Here is an 18222-nt window from a genome sequence, read left to right as displayed (position 1 = left end):
TTGTAATGAGTGATTCATTAATTAAATTTAAGAGGGGACTGGATACCTTTCTGGAAAAGTATAATGTTACAGGGTATATACACTAGATTCCTTGATAAGGCGTTGATCCAGGGAACTAGTCTGATTGCCGTATGTGGTCGGGAAGGAATTTTTTTCCCCATGGTGGAGTTACTCTTTGCCACATGGGGTTTTTTTGCCTTCCCCTGGATCAACATGTTAGGGCATGTTAGGTTAGGCTATGGGTTGAACTAGATGGACTTACAGTCTTCCTTCAACCTTAATAACTATGTAACTATGTAATTGTTGTGATTTATGTTTTGTATATTTTCCTCTTTTTTCCACAGCGGTATATGATTAAGAACCCGGCTGGGTTCGAAACGTCAATGCTTTTCGCTACACATGTTTGATGTTGATTCATGTATATATGTACACAATAAATTGTGAAAAAATTGTTGCATATTATTCCACCTGTGAGTGCGGTGTATTCTCTGATTATTGTGATTTAGGATTCTGATTCGCTACACCAGCACCAAAAATTATCCAGCAGAGTGCAGACTAATTTACTACAAATAAAACTTAACATGAACAAAACAGAATTCATCATCTTTCCCATATCTCACGCGACCCCCCCCCCCCCATCGGACCTATCCATTAAAGTAAACGGCTGCCCACTCTACCCAGTCCCACAAGCTTGCTGCCTTGGGGTAATCCTTGACACTGATCCGTCTTTCAAACCACATATCCAAGCCCTTTCCACTTCCTGCCGACTTCAGCTCAAAAATATTTCATGGATCCGTATATTCCTCAACCAAGAATCTGCAAAAACCCTAGTCCATGCCTTCATCATCTCCTGCCTTGACTACTGCAACCTCCTGCTCTGTGGCCTCCCCTTGAACACTCTCGCACCCCTCCAATCTATTCTAAACTCTACTGCCCAACTAATCAACTTTTCCTCCTGCTATTCCCCAGCCTCTCCCCTCTGTCAATCCCTGCACTGGCTCTCCATTACCCAAAGACTCCAGTCCAAAACCGTAACCACAACATACAAAGCCATCCACAGCCTGTGTCCTCCTTATATCTGTGACCTCGTCTCCCGGTACTTACTTGCACGAAACCTCCGATCCTCACAAGATCTCCTTCTCTACTCCCCTCTTATCTCCTCTTCCCACAATTGCATACAAGATTTCTCTCGCACATCACCCCTACTCTGGAACTCTCTACCACAAAATATCAGTCTCTCACCTACCATCGAAACCTTCAAATAGAACCTGAAGACCCACCTCTTCCAACAAGCCTACAGCCTGCACTAACCACCCATCCACCAAACCGCTGCATGACCAGCTCTACCCTCACCTACTTTATCCTCACCCATCTCTTGTAGATTGTTAGCCCTCGCAGGCAGTGTCCTCTCTCCTCCTGTACCAGTTGTGACTTGTATTGTACTTGTTTTAACTATATACCCCTTCTCACATGTAAAGCGCCATGGAATAAATGGCGCTATAATAACAATAACCAGTCATTCCATGCTCTTGGCGTGATTGTGGGGCGCCGATGGGTTGTGACAGCCAGGGGTCTGTCGAAGACCCCCTTGCTTATCATGACGATTCTTCTGTGAAAGCTTGCCTGTAGCTGCTATTCATAGATCGCGATATTCAAAATCAGGTTTGGAATAGTCAAAAGAAAAGTATAATAGAAACACATCACAACTTCTGCACTTTTTTACCCACTCCTTGTTTTAGCTTACCGATACTGAGGTAAAATACTGACTAAATACTGAGTGGACTCATTCTGTTTCACAGACTCGAACACACAAACTGATGACCAACAATTGATCTACGCTTCTCTCCCCATGTAGCAACCAAGGCCCTAAAAAAGGGAAAAGTCGTGGCTGATTCCAGCCAAGTATCTCAGCTGTTAATACTCTGCTCACAACAGTGGAATTATTTTTGAAAAACAAATGTTTTTCTAATCTTTTACTACGATTTTAAAGGGGTTGTTCATCAGATAACCCCTTAACTGCTTGTGCCTCACATGATAATAAAAATTGCTCCCATACTGGTATTGCTTCTGCGATGTTGGCACTGCTTTTCCGGTCAGTCACGTGACTGCTGCAACCTCCATATTTGCATCATCTTTGATCTAGTCTTTCCAGTTGACATTGTTCCAGAAGTCTTGCGGTTTGTTCAGATGCATTTTGGCAAACAATAGCTGGCCTGCCAATGTCTTTTTAAAAGGAAAAAGTTTTTTCTTCTGGCAACTAATTTAAACAAACCAGTAAAACTAGACGAATGAAAAATGTAGTGAACCTGGACATTCTACGTACATTTTAGCTGAAGCCTTTAGAGTCTAATCTGTAGTTCTTGGGCTAGTTTCACACTAGCGTTTGTAGCAGCTGCGGAGGGCTGCGGACTTCCTCCGTGAAGCCCCGCCCTCGGCCACACCTCTGCCACTAGCTCCACCTATTTCTGCATGCGGCCGATGTACCTATCTTTAACACTAGGTATGCAGGTCGTGCGGCTGCGTTCTACGCTGGTCTCCGCATCGTCAAAATGACGCATGCGGAAGCATCCGCATACAGTGGCACGACCTGCGTACCTAATGTTAAAGATAGGTACACAGGCCGCATGCAGAAATAGGCGGAGCTAGCAGCGGAGGTGCAGCCAAGGGCTGGGCTTCACGGAGGAAGTCCGCAGCTGCTACAAATGCTAATGTGAAACCGGCCTTAGGTCTTTGCAATGTCTCTGAGCATCTCATAATCTGACCTTGGAGTGAATTTGCTGGAAGTCCACTACTGGTAAGATTGCCAACTGTCTGAATCTTTCCTTCAAAAAGAAGGAATAATCTTTCTCTTCAAATTGATGGCCAGCAACAATTGCTTCTCCTAGATTATTGCTTACAGTTATATAAAAACGTTTGGGCACCCCTATTAATCTTAAGCTTAATGTTTTATAAAAATAGTTTTTTTTGAAACAGCTATTTCAGTTTCATATATCTAATAGCTGTTGGACACAGTAATGTTTCTGCCTTGAAATGAGGTTTATTGTACTAACAGAAAATGTGCAATCTGCATTCAAACAAAATTTGACAGGTGCATAAGTATGGGCACCTCACCAGAAAAGTGACATTAATATTTAGTAGATCCTCCTTTTGCAAAAATAACAGCCTCTAGTCACTTCCTGTAGCTTTTAATGAGATCCTGGATGAAGGTATTTTTGACCATTCCTCTTTACAAAACAATTCCAGTTCAGTTACCGGTAAGTTTGATGGTCGCCGAGCATGGACAGCCCTCTTCAAATGATCTCATGATGAGACCAAACAACTCAATCTTGGTTTCATCAGTCCACAGGACCTTCTTCCAAAAAGAAATTGGCTTCTCCAAATGTGCTTTTGCATACCTCAGCCGACTGTTTGTGGCGTGCTTGCAGAAACTGCTTCTTTCGCATCACTCTCCCATACAGCTTCTCCTTGTGCAAAGTGCGTTGTATAGTTGACCGATGCACAGTGACACCATCTGCAGCAAGTTGATGCTGCAGCTCTCTGGAGGTGGTCTGAGGATTGTCCTTGACTGATCTCACCATTCTTCTTCTCTGCCTTTCTGATGTTTTTCTTGGCCTGCCACTTCTGGCCTTAACAAGAACTGTACCTGTGTTCTTCCATTTCCTTACTATGTTCCTCACAGTGGAAATTGACAGGTTAAATCTCTGAGACAGCTTTTTGTATCCTTCCCCTGAACAACTATGTTGAATAATCTTTGTTTTCAGCTCATTTGACAGTTGTCTTGAGGAGCCCATGATGCCACTCTTCAGAGGAGATTCAGACAGGAGAACAACTTGCAAGTGGCCACTTTAAGTAGCTTTTCTCATGATTGCATACACCTGGCTATGAAGTTCAAAGCTCAATGAGGATACAAAACAAAAAAAAGTGCTTTAGTAAGTCAGTACAAAGTAGGTAGGAGTATTTAAAACAAGAAAATAAGGGTGCCCATACTTATGCACGTGTCAAATTTTGTTTGAATGCAGATTGCACATTTTCTGTTAGTAATGTTTCTGCCTTGAAATTAGGTTTATTGTACTGTGTCCAACAGTTATTAGATATATAAAAGTGAAATGGCTGTTGCAAAAAACCCCCCAATTTTTATAAAACATTAAGCTTAAGATTAATAGGGGTGCCCAAACTTTTTCATATAACTGTATGTTTTCCTTCCTTGGCACTGTGTTAATACATGCCTCAAAGCTCCAGAACCACAAACTGCCAAACCTCAGATTTTTATAGAGCTGGTCACACTTACTGATAGACAATTGTTGCACTGGGCTGCTACTTACCTTCTTACTGCCTATGAAAGCTGAACTGCATTCTTCACACAGTGCTTCTGCATTTTTCCCTAAACAAATAGCACACTATAATGTGACATGTCCATCTGTGGCTGTGTTTACCTAATTGTAAGACCTTCTACCTAGATTTTTTTAATGTCCCGCTATCTCTAACAATAAAATTCAAAGTATTCTTACTTTTTTAAGGTTAAAAAGAACAAACAAAAAACACTGTATACTATCCTACAGACTAATAGAGAGACATTCATATATATGCGATGAATATGCTTATGTATTTAGATGTGTGCATTCTGTTGTATAGTAGAAAAATAACCAACTCCTGCTTTTGCATGGATGCTGGAGAACTTTTTATGTGGGCACTGTGATAGACTTTACACCACATATCGGCCTGCACTGAGGCACTGGAGTCCTCCATGCTGGCCAAATCGTTCGTGTATTTTCTATCATGGAGCACAAATAAACTCCTGTTCTTGCATCGATGCTGGCGAGCTTCCCTATTTCAGGTTTGATATACTTTGGGGGCTAGCAATGTGTTCATTTGCATCCTGGCATATTCTATTGCCCCTGACCTGTTAGTGCAGTCAGATGCAGGGTGCCAGTGCCTCATTGTATATGACCTCTAGCAATAAATCTACTCCTCAGAACACTGTACTATATAGTGTATCGTGCCTGCTGCAGTAGAACGCTCGCATGTTACAATGGCTGTGACAACTAGAAATAAGGCTTACTAGACAAAACCATTCAGGACTGGGAAGGCTTATGTCAGTCATGTGGCATCCATTGTATGTATCTGCACCAAGCTGTGTAAGTCACAAACTAAGCACCGGGATGAAAAAGTGTTGGGAGGAGACGTGAAATGAAAAATAAATGCAATGTAGTCCTTTACATGGAGGCGTTCTATATAATGTTTACATCGTGTTCTTGCCATACATTTGACGCATAGGTTTTTACTGCAATTTATTCTATATATAAGGATATATGTCGGCAGGTTTTTGCTGTTTATTCTGAGATCAGCATAACATAAGGCAGGAGAGTCTTACTCCAGTGGTTTATCACTTAAGGTACCGTCACACTAAGCGACGCTGCAGCGATAGCGACAGCAATGCCGATCGCTGCAGCGTCGCTGTGTGGTCGCTGGAGAGCTGTCACACAGACCGCTCTCCAGCGACCAGCGATGCCGAGGTCCCCGGGTAACCAGGGTAAACATCGGGTTGCTAAGCGCAGGGCCGCGCTTAGTAACCCGATGTTTACCCTGGTTACCAGCGTAAAAGTTAAAAAAACAAACAGTACATGCTCACCTGCGCGTCCCCACAGCCTCTGCATCCTGACGCTGACTGAGCTCCGGCCCTAACAGCAGAGCGGTGACGTCACCGCTGTTGCTTTCACTTTCAGTTTAGGGCCGGCGCTTTAGTGTCAGGAAGCAGAGGCTGGGGGACGCGCAGGTGAGTATGTACTGTTTGTTTTTTTAACTTTTACGCTGGTAACCAGGGTAAACATCGGGTTACTAAGCGCGGCCCTGCGCTTAGTAACCCGATGTTTACCCTGGTTACCAGTGTAAAATATCGCTGGTATCGTCGCTTTTGCTGTCAAACACGGCGATACACGGCGACCTAGCGACCAAATAATGTGCAGACCTTCTAGCAGCGACCAGCAATTTCACAGCGGGATCCAGATCGCTGCTGCGTGTCAAATACAGCGATATCGCCATCCAGGTCGCTGCAACGTCACGGATTGCTGGCGATATCGCCTAGTGTGACGGTACCTTTACTCAGCTGTGTATTATAGTTCCAGTACAATCAGTGTTTTATCAGCAGGAGATTATCACTGCTTGACTAATCTGACTATAGTGCATGTGAGACCTAATCTCCGATCCCGACCCCACCATTGATTTGGAAGCTTTTATTAGGACAGAAAAACTTGACACACTGCCGCAACAATTTGGCAATACAGTGTGAACATAGTTGGATGTGGCGCTTTGCAATGTGATAGTGAACACGTGCACTAATAGTACAGCTGTATCCACTACACTAAACCTCGGTGTTCAGAGCCATGTTTCCCAAATCCAGTCCTCACAACCCCCTAACAGATCATGATTTTAGTATTTCCTTAGTATTTCACAGGTGAGAGAGCCTGTGGCAGTTTCTGATGCATTGATTTAATCATCTGTGCAGTATTGGGAAACGTACAGTAGAAAAAAGGTGTTCCAGCTCCTTAAATGAAAAATCTTTATTGATCAATTTAAAACTACATATTTGGCTTAAAATCCTAGTATAAGATGGATGCAAGCATATAAGAAAAGAGATTTAAGCGATGCGTTTCGATTTAAACAGATCTTTGTAACAGCTGCACGTCCAGTCAAGACGGAGTTGTGTGCACCTGTGGTGGTCGGCGAGCTGGCTGTGGCTGTTGCCTCTTACTTTATTTAGTACTGGGAAATTAAAGAAGTTGTCCACTACAATAAACTTTTTTTTTTTCATAAATCTTGCTATTATGTGCCACTGAAAACATCCACTGTCTTTATTTTAGCAATATTACCTCTTATCATGCTGTAGCAGCACATCTTTAGTTCTGGATCCAGCTCTCATGGGGTTAATCGACAACTTCCTTTCTCCTGAGTTATTGTGCTCTAATACTACAAGTTCCATGATGCATTGCACTGCTACTAAGCAGGAACCTAGCACACCCACTCCAAAACACACCGAAACCCCTCCCTCCTCTCCCTCCTCTAGCTTCAAAAAGATTTGTGATGTCTTTTCTGTCCAACCCACACTCCATTACACACAGATAGATATGAGATAGACAGATGGATAGATAGATATGGGATAGACAGACAGATAGATAGATAGATTAGATAGATAGATACATACATACATACAGATATATCTGTCTATTTCCATAGCTACGTCCATATCCATGTTTCTAAACCCCTTCACCCCTGGAGCTTTTTTCGTTTATCGCTCCTCTTCTTTCCAGAGCCATAATTTTTCCGTCAATATGGCCATGTGAGGGCTTATCTTTTGCGGGACAAGTTCTACTTTTGAACGTCACCATTGGTTTTAGCATGTCGTGTAACAGAAAATGTGCAAAAAAGGCAAAGTGCAATGAAATTGCAAAAAAAGTGCAATCCGACACTTGTTTTTTGCTTGGCTTTTTTGCTAGGTTCACTAAATGCTAAGGCTGTGTGCACACATTGTGGATTTGATTGCAGATCCGCAGGGTTTTTTGCTGCACAGAATTGCATCAAATCCGCAGTGTAGTGTACAACCAATGTAAGTCTATGGGAGCCGCAGACTTGTTGTGCACATGCTGCGGAAAAGGCCGCACCGAAACACAGCTTTTTTTTTCTCTGCAGCATGTCACACTTTTTGTGCCGAACTGCAGCATTTCTGCACCCATAGACTGTTATTAAGTCGGGCACATCCGCAGCAAAACCGCAGTTGTAATAAAGATCTGCAGTTTAGATGCGGATGTGGGTCCGAGAAACACTGCAGTTCGGGAGGATGGAAGTGTGTGGGCGGCAGGGCCGGACTGGGACTAAAATTCAGCCCTGGCATTTGAAGTTACACAGGCCCACTTATCACATGGTGACTGTATAATATCTTTGTACACTTGTAGGCAGGGCCGGTTTTAGGCAAAGTGGGGCCCTACGCTTAGGCAAAGTTTAAAATGGGGCCCAAAATGCTAACATATTGCACATCACACAAAAGCATTTCGGTTGTATTTACGAGCGATGAGTTCAGGCCGCTAAATGAGTTTGATCGACAATACTGAAGTTGTTCAACACTTGTTTCAAGGCCTCTTTCCACCGTCTGAGAAAGAATGATGGGACAGAACGATCACTAACAGATCACTAACCGATCCCCATACAGTATCATGTTATCAGCAGCACATCTATAGTTTACAGCGGCGATGTGCTGCTGAGAACAAGGATTTTTGTTCCGGCAAAAACAATCTGAATATGCAGCATTTTACTTGTTTAGTAAAATACACCCAATAGTCCTCCATATATTATAATGTGCTCCACAGTCCTCCATATAGTATAATACACTCCTCATAGTGCTCCATATAGTATAATGCACCGCCATAGTCATCCATGTAGTACAATTCACTTCCCATAGTATAATGCACCCTATAGTCCTTCATATAGTATAACGTATTCCCCATAGTCCTCGATACAGTATAATGCAGCCCACATATAGTATAATGTAGCCACCACCCTACAGAATATAATGCGGCCACCCCACAGTATAATGCAGCCACCCCACAGTATAATGCAGCCACCCCACAGTATAATGCAGCCACCCCACAGTATAATGCAGCCACCCCACAGAGTATAATGTAACCCCATAGAATATAATACAGCCCACCTCCCCATAATATATAATGTAGCCCCCCATAGAATATAATGCAGCCCCCCATAGTATATAACACAACCTCCCCCACAGAATATAATATACCCCCACAATAGTATATACCACAGCCACATAGTACATAACATGGCCTCCCCATAGAAGATAATATACTCCCCATAGTATATAGCAAAGCCCACATAGTATATAGCACAGCCCGCATAGTGGTATATCCAGCACAGCCCGCACAGTGGTATATCCAGCACAGCCCGCACAGTGGTATATCCAGCACAGCCCGCATCTAATGGACGCCGGTATAGTTGAATGCGACGGCAGGGGGGTGAGTCGGCGGCGGCAGAGGGAGGCGGATCGAGCGGCCCACGACTGGCACCGGCCCTTCTGGCAATTGCCAGAAGTGCCCGATGGCCAGTCTGGCCCTGGTGGGCGGAATGTGGGCAGTGACTGTGTGCGTGTATGTGTGTGCTGGGTCTGCGGGCTGTTTGGATGTGTGCGGCGCTGTGCGGGACTGTTCAGGTGTGTTCGGGGTCTGCGGGCTGTTCGGATGTGTGCGGGACTGTTTGGATGTGTGCGGCGCTGTGCGGGACTGTTCGGGTGTGTGTGACGATGTGGGGGACTGTTCGGGTGTGTGTGGGACTGTTCGGGTGTGTGCGGGGATCATCCAATGGGACTACAAGTACGCAGCATCCAATCTGCAGCTAATTCGGATGTAATCCTGACAGTGGACACGCACCCTACACTATCCATACATCTGTCAATAGATATATCTATCCACATATATCTATGGATAGATATAGGAATAGATAGATGTATGCATCTATAGATCTATCTACATGTAGCTCTGTCTATCCATTTCATCTATCATCTATATGTCTATCTGTGTGTAATTGAGTGTGGGTTGGACAAATGTAATAGAGGAGGTTGGACAGAAATTACATCACTCAATAATGTTCAATAATACATCTTTAGCTTTCAAAAACGCATACAAAAACGCACAAAAAACACGCAAAAACCGCACCAAAAAAATAAAAAATGCATCAAAAGCGCGCAAAAACTGCATCAAAAACTGCATCATAACCGCACCAAAAACTGCATCAAAACCGCACCAAATACTGCATCAAATCTTCACCAAAAACTGCATAAAAAAGCATCAAAAACCTGAATCAAAACCACGCAAAAAAAGCAACAAATACTGCAGCAAAAACTGAATCAAAACCGCGCAAAAACCACACCAAAAACCGCACCAAGAACAACATCAAAACCACACAAAAAAGCTGCATCAAAACCGCGCAAAAACATGAAAAAACCGTGAAAAAAATGCATCCAAAACGCAGCAGCGTTTTCTGCAAGGAGATGCAGATTTTGTGCAGACAATTCTGCACCCAAATCTGCAACGTGTGCATACAGCATAAAACTAACCTGCCATTATGATTCTCCAGGTCATTACGAGTTCACAGACACCAAACACGTCTAGGTTATTTTTTATCTAAGTGGTAAAACAAATTTCAAAACTTTGCTAAAAAGAAATAAAATAATTGCGCCATTTTCTGATACCTGTAGCGTCTATATTTTCTGAGATATCGTGTCGGGTGAGGGCTAATTTTTTGCGCGCCGAGCTGATGTTTTTGATGATACCACTTTTGTGCAGATACGTTCTTTTGATCGCCCATTATTGCATTTTAATGCAATGTCCCGGCGACCAAAAAAACATAATTTTGGCTTTTGATTTTTTTTTTCTCGCTATGCCGTTTAGCGATCAAGTACATTTTTATTTTTTTTTGTACTGAAAACAGCTGACTTGTTGCGGCTTTGAAGTGGGCTCACCACGAAGCCCACCTCAAAGTGGGGGATACTGCCAGCTGACGTACTATTCCGTCAGCTTGTAGAAAGGGGTTAATAAACAGTATGTTTATGTAATTTAAAAAAAAAAAAAAAAAAAAACGGCATGGGCTCCCACGCAATTTTCTGCGCCAGAGGGGGAAAGCCGACGGCCGGGGGCCAATATTTGTAGCCTGCTATGAATTTCAGCCCGCAGCTGTCTGCGTATCCTTTACTGGCTATTAAAATAGGGGGACTCCCCAAAAAAATGACGTGGGGTCCCCCTATATTTTATTGCCAGAAAGGCTATGCAGACAGCTGCGGGCTGATATTCATAGCCTAGAGAGGGGCCATGGCTATTGGTTCCCCCCCCCCCCCGGCTACAAATACCAGTCCGCAGCCGCCCCGGAAATGGCACATCTGTAAGATGCGCCAATTCCGGCACTTAGCCCCTCTCTTCCCACTCCCGTGTAGCGGTGGGATATGGGGTAATAAGGGGTTAATGTCACCTTGCTATTGTAAGGTGACATTAAGCCGGGTTAATAACGGAGAGGCGTCAATAAGACGCCTATCCATTACTAATCTAATATTAATAAAGGGTTAATAAAACACACACATTAGGAAAAAAGTATTTTAATATTCTTCATTTCACCATACTTACCATATTTCAGAGCCTGCAAAAAACGTAAAATAATAAACCGTATACTACCTGTCCGCCGTAGTCCAATTAATAACTAGTGTCCCATGACGAGCTCCCCTATAGAACATTGACATCGGGTGATGTCACTGCTCTATAGGACCCTCAGTGACACACTGACAGGAGACAATGGCTCCTGCAGTGCATCACTGAGAGGTTACCTTAGGACAAATCTCACTTTATGGCAATTGCTGCCTGTGAAAATTTCTCAACAGCAATGCCATAAAGTGAGACTAGGGACTATTTTCTCACAGGGGCGTAGGAATACATTGTGGAAGGATACCTTCCTCCCCTCATTGTGTTCCTGGAGCCCCTGGAGAGCAGTCTCATCAGCAGATGCTCCTGCTCTCCACGGGAGATCGTCGAGGGACACTCGTTTTAATTGGATTTCGGCGGATTAGGGAGTATATTTGTTGTTTATTATTTTAATATTTTTTCAGATGACAATGGCATCGGGGAACAAAGTGACAAGTGATGGTGAGTATGTACTCTGTTACATGTACTGTATGTATGTTGTATGTACTGTATGTATGATGTATGTATGTACGTACTGTATGTGGCATGTTTCATGTCGCATGTCACATGTTGCATGTCATACAGTGCCTGCAAGTAGTATTCAACCCCCTGCAGATTTAGCAGGTTTAATAAGATGCAAATAAGTTAGAGACTTCAAACAAGAGCAGGATTTATTAACAGATGCATAAATCTTACAAACCAAAAAGTTTTGTTGCTCAGTTAAATTTTTATAAATTTTAAACATAAAAGTGTGGGTCAATTTTGTGGAATAACCTTTGTTTGCAATTACAGCTAATAATCGTCTTTTATAAGACCTGATCAGGCCGGCACAGGTCTCTGGAGTTATCTTGGCCCACTCCTCCATGCAGATCTTCTCCAAGTTATCTAGGTTCTTTGGGTGTCTCATGTGGACTTTAATCTTGAGCTCCTTCCACAAGTTTTCAATTGGGTTAAGGTCAGGAGACTGACTAGGCCACTGCAACACCTTGATTTTTTGCCTCTTGAACCAGGCCTTGGTTTTCTTGGCTGTGTGCTTTGGGTCGTTGTCTTGTTGGAAGATGAAATGACGACCCATCTTAAGATCCTTGATGGAGGAGCGGAGGTTCTTGGCCAAAATCTCCAGGTAGGCCGTGCTATCCATCTTCCCATGGATGCGGACCAGATGGCCAGGCCCCTTGGCTGAGAAACAGCCCCACAGCATGATGCTGCCACCACCATGCTTGACTGTAGGGATGGTATTCTTGGGGTCGTATGCAGTGCCATCCAGTCTCCAAACGTCACGTGTGTGGTTGGCACCAAAGATCTCGATCTTGGTCTCATCAGACCAGAGAACCTTGAACCAGTCAGTCTCAGAGTCCTCCAAGTGATCATGAGCAAACTGTAGATGAGCCTTGACATGACGCTTTGAAAGTAAAGGTACCTTACGGGCTCGTCTGGAACGGAGACCATTGCGGTGGAGTACGTTACTTATGGTATTAACTGAAACCAATGTCCCCACTGCCATGAGATCTTCCCGGAGCTCCTTCCTTGTTGTCCTTGGGTTAGCCTTGACTCTTCGGACAAGCCTGGCCTCGGCACGGGAGGGAACTTTCAAAGGCTGTCCAGGCCGTGGAAGGCTAACAGTAGTTCCATAAGCCTTCCACTTCCGGATGATGCTTCCAACAGTGGAGACAGGTAGGCCCAACTCCTTGGAAAGGGTTTTGTACCCCTTGCCAGCCTTGTGACCCTCCACGATCTTGTCTCTGATGGCCTTGTAATGCTCCTTTGTCTTTCCCATGTTGACCATGTATGAGTGCTGTTCACAAGTTTGGGGAGGGTCTTAAATAGTCAGAAAAGGCTGGAAAAAGAGATAATTAATCCAAACATGTGAAGCTCATTGTTCTTTGTGCCTGAACTACCTCTTAATACTTTAGGGAAACCAAACAGAATTATGGTGGGTTGAGGGGCTGAATAATAAATGACCGTCTGAAAAAACTTTTCACAATTTAAAAAAAAAATAAACAAAGAAATAACATTATTTTTTGCTGCAGTGCATTTCACACTTCCAGGCTGATCTACAGTCCAAATGTCACAATGCCAAGTTAATTCCAAATGTGTAAACCTGCTAAATCTGCAGGGGGTTGAATACTACTTGTAGGCACTGTATGTTGCATGCCGCATGTTGTCGCATGGTGCATGTCGTCGCATGGTGCATGTTGCATGTTGTCACATGGTGCATGTCGTCGCATGGCGCATGTCGCATGGCGCATGTCGCATGGTGTGTGTTGTATGTATGTATGTACAGGGTGGAGCGCGGTAATTTGCTGATTTGGGAATGAAATAAAAAAATTATGATCATTTGAAAAATTTATTTTATATTTTAATTATACTGAACAGTAATGGAATTTTTAAATTACATGGTTTTAAATAGTGTATCTGACAAATGTCGACCTTCGCTATCCACACACTGCTGCATACGTTTTCTGAAGTTTTCATGAACTCTAACAAGCATGTCCACTGGTATTCTGCCAATTTCAGCTCCAATATTGTTCCTTAGGTCTTCCAAGGTGTTGGGACGGTTGATATACACCTTAGACTTCAGGTAACCCCAAAGGAAAAAATCGCATGGGGCTATATCTGGTGAGCGTGCTGGCCAGTTCACATCTCCCCTCAAAGAGATAAGCCATCCAGGAAACATTTGCCTCAAACAATTCATGGTAACCCTCGCTGTGTGTGCAGTGGCACCATCCTGTTGGAACCATGTATCCTCTAGTTCCATTGCCTCAAGAGCCGGCTGAAAATAATCCTGTATCATAGACAAGTACCGTTCGGAGTTCACAGTTATGGCACGACCGTTTTCCTGAAAAAAGTAAAGACCAATGATGCCTACTCGTGATATGGCGCACCACACAGTGACGCGGTCCGAATGCAGAGGTCTCTCGTGAACTTCTCTGGGGTTTGTTTCACTCCAGTAACGCATATTTTGTTTGTTTACACACCCACTGAGGTGAAAATGTGCCTCATCAGGAAAAAAACACAATTGCGTCACGGGGTATCGTTTGCTAACATGTCTTCACAAGAGGTCCGCCGTGTCAAATAGTCCTGTGCTGACAATTGTTGGACCACGCACATTTTATACGGGTGAAAATTCAGTTCATCATGAAGAATCCGGTGGAGAGAACGTCTTGAAATGCCAAGAGCAAATGATTGCTTCCGAGCAGAGCGTTTCGGAGATTGCAGTACTGCTGCTCTAACTCTCTCGATGTTTTGTGGTGTTGTAATCCTTCTCTCAGGTCCCCTTCGTACACATGACACATTCCCTGCTGTTCTGAATGCATTCACCCAATTTACAATTGATTGCCGTCCAGGAACACGTCCGCGTGGAGGAACAGCGAATTGTAAACGAAAAGCACGCTGCACTGCAATGATCGAGTGGGCATTTGAAAAATACGCTTCAACACAAAATTACCTCTCCTCACGTGTCCACTGCATGATGGCAACTGAAAGGCGGAGGAATACAAATCTCCCATCAGCCACTGTAAGCCACACCCACTCTCCCCTCTCTTCGACCGACAGTGCCGCCACAGCATGCAGTGCAAAAAAGCAAATTACCGCGCTCCACCCTGTACGTACTGTATATGTGTATTTATTTATTTATTTTTTTACATTCAACACATTAGCCGGATGATGGGACTACTACTGTCCCATCATTGGCTAATGTGTCACTCACTGTCACTGTAGCAGACAGAGCCCGATGGGACTTGTAGTCCCATCGGACGATGCCTGCACACAGAGAGACACGCACGCACGCACACACACACACACCCCAAAGACCACCCCCCCCAGCACACATACCGCACAGCGCCGGACCCCACAGTGCCGGCGCCGGACCGCACAGCGCCGGACCGCACAGCACAGCACCGGACCGCACGGCGCCGGACCGCAGAGCACCGGTGCCGGACCGCACAGCGCCGGCGCCCGCACAAAAAATCCCTGCCTAGCCCTGCCCGCCTCCAGCACAGGCCTGCAGCCACCAGCCCCGCCCACAGCACAGTCACTCTTGATGAGTGACTGCTGACTGTGAGGCTGGCTCACGCCTGCTACTGAAGTCCTGTCAATTTCTAGAGTCTGGAAATTGACGTGACGTCGGCGGAATTAAGCGGCGGCTGCAGCCTGGGGGTCACGTGACCCGGACTCAGCCGCCGGAATAGCGCCGCTCACAGGCAAAAACGGCAACGCAAGGTAATTACACAATTCATCAGGGGCCCCGGGGGGATACATTGGGGGGTTAATTGAAAATAGTGGACAACCCCTTTTAAGGTGTGAAGGTACACCTCCATCAAATTTACAACCCTTTTCAGGATCAAGGAAGGACAACATCCATATGATGTAAAAATGTCAAGTAGTATTCACAATGATGAAAAATAGTTTCTAAAAAAGAATAATCAAATATTGTTAAAAGCTGCATTCATGCATTCCATAATGGCGTATAACATCTATGCCGCAATAAATGGTGTTGTGCCCAGTCATCTATATTCTACATCAATATATGTGTGTGTATGAGATATATACTGTACATGAGCTAATTATTCGTATTGTTGAGACACAACTCCCTTTAGAAATACCTTTTCTCATTTGGCTTACCCTCAATAAAGACCTGTTAGACATTTACTCAGTAATCCACTCAGACACCTTAAAAATTGCAATAACTTATTGTTAATAAACATGTCACATCAATCATTACAATGAAATTCCTGCCATTATTCTTTCCTTTTGCCATTGTTGTAATCCCATGAATGCAGTTAATTGTATTTCTTGGTAAACTACCGCTACATTTCATGGTGTGCCCTCTCTGGGGATCTGGAATGGATCCAGCTTACTGTGTGCTGGATTTGTACACCTATGTTCTGCACAGATTATTACTCCGTCCTGAAATGGCATGTCATTGACTTCCCTTCATTCTAAATAAACTATAAAAATCTTAAAGGGTTTATTTTGGAAAAACATTTTGATCTTAGAAAACCCCTTGAAACAGGCAACTTAAAAATAAAAAAAAGTCCGCTTAACAGGACTAGTTGACAGGTGTTATTCATATTCCAGGTAGATTTAGAATCCCAGTAAAACGTGTACAAGTATGTTTGGCTAGTGGTGGAATGTATCCTTTTACCAAATCATTTTAAATCCATTTATTGAGTTGTCAGTACATGAAATGTTTATTTTAATTCCTATTGTTGGTATTGTGCCTCTAAACTTTAAAAGGCTTATTCTCGTCAATTTGAAAGGATAGAATTGCAAAAAGCTTCTAGAAACAATTAATGTTTCAAATCTCTTGTTCAAAATCCTATCTGTTCTAATGAACAGTAACTGAATGTGAATTGCTCTTACAAGCTCTTTCCATAGCGCTTGTAAGCGCTGCTCAGAAGCTGGCTGGCGCACACTGTTGGCTCATGTTTTGGCCAGCATTAGTGCCACTGCCCTGCTCCAATGCAAAGGTGTAGCTGCCTCTGCTTATGTCACTGGAAGGCGGCACCATTCAGGTTCACTGTCAACACATGCTCCTGGTCCAAACTCACTAAAACAGGGTGATGAGAGAACCCCTTTAAGATGACGGTGATTCTCTTATCTTTAAATATTTATCTTATTGGCCTTATAATTCAAGATTGCAGCATAGAATACTTGTCTTCCATCGAAACAATGCACTGAAATGAAAGATCTTCCTTCTTTTCATGTAGAAGCTATGCTTGCCAGCTATTGCTGTTACATACTTATTATGGCATCCCCACTGTTTGTTTTTTCACTCCCTTTCAGAATGGCTAAGTAATGTGTCCAGTATTGGGCGAGAATAAGTCAATTCTTACCTTTTTTGTACAGGTCCTTCTCAAAAAATTAGCATATAGTGTTAAATTTCATTATTTACCATAATGTAATGATTACAATTAAACTTTCATATATTATAGATTCATTATCCACCAACTGAAATTTGTCAGGTCTTTTATTGTTTTAATACTGATGATTTTGGCATACAACTCCTGATAACCCAAAAAACCTGTCTCAATAAATTAGCATATTTCACCCGACCAATCAAATAAAAGCGTTTTTAATACCAAACAAAAAAACCATCAAATAATAATGTTCAGTTATGCACTCAATACTTGGTCGGGAATCCTTTGGCAGAAATGACTGCTTCAATGCGGCGTGGCATGGAGGCAATCAGCCTGTGACACTGCTGAGATGTTATGGAGGCCCAGGATGCTTCAATAGCGGCCTTAAGCTCATCCAGAGTGTTGGGTCTTGCGTCTCTCAACTTTCTCTTCACAGTATCCCACAGATTCTCTATGGGGTTCAGGTCAGGAGAGTTGGCAGGCCAATTGAGCACAGTAATACCATGGTCAGTAAACCATTTACCAGTGGTTTTGGCACTGTGAGCAGGTGCCAGGTCGTGCTGAAAAATGAAATCTTCATCTCCATAAAGCATTTCAGCCGATGGAAGCATGAAGTGCTCCAAAATCTCCTGATAGCTAGCTGCATTGACTCTGCCCTTGATGAAACACAGTGGACCAACACCAGCAGCTGACATGGCACCCCACACCATCACTGACTGTGGGTACTTGACACTGGACTTCAGGCATTTTGGCATTTCCTTCTCCCCAGTCTTCCTCCAGACTCTGGCACCTTGATTTCCGAATGACATGCAAAATTTGCTTTCATCAGAAAAAAGTACTTGGGACCACTTAGCAACAGTCCAGTGCTGCTTCTCTGTAGCCCAGGTCAGGCGCTTCTGCCGCTGTTTATGGTTCAAAAGTGGCTTTACCTGGGGAATGCGGCACCTGTAGCCCATTTCCTGCACACGCCAGACTCAGTCCACTGCTTCCTCAGGTTCCCCAAGGTCTGGAATCGGTCCTTCTCCACAATCTTCCTCAGGGTCCGGTCACCTCTTCTCGTTGTACAGCGTTTTCTGCCACATTGTTTCCTTCCAACAGACTTACCATTGAGGTGCCTTGATACAGCACTCTGG

The 18222-nt window shown here is 43.8% G+C and overlaps 1 protein-coding gene across 2 annotated transcripts in view; it reads left to right on the top strand.

The window, feature by feature from the left end:
- CEPT1 (choline/ethanolamine phosphotransferase 1) overlaps positions 1-18222 on the top strand; it is a 91401-nt gene that overhangs the window by 65936 nt on the left and 7243 nt on the right. The gene's annotated exons all lie outside the window — the stretch shown is intronic.

This window comes from Ranitomeya variabilis, chromosome 3 (genome assembly GCF_051348905.1).
Source record: "Ranitomeya variabilis isolate aRanVar5 chromosome 3, aRanVar5.hap1, whole genome shotgun sequence".
NCBI classification, from domain to species: Eukaryota; Metazoa; Chordata; class Amphibia; order Anura; family Dendrobatidae; genus Ranitomeya; species Ranitomeya variabilis.
The sequence above is the reverse complement of the archived record's forward strand: the minus strand, read 5'-3'. Positions and strand labels throughout refer to the sequence as shown.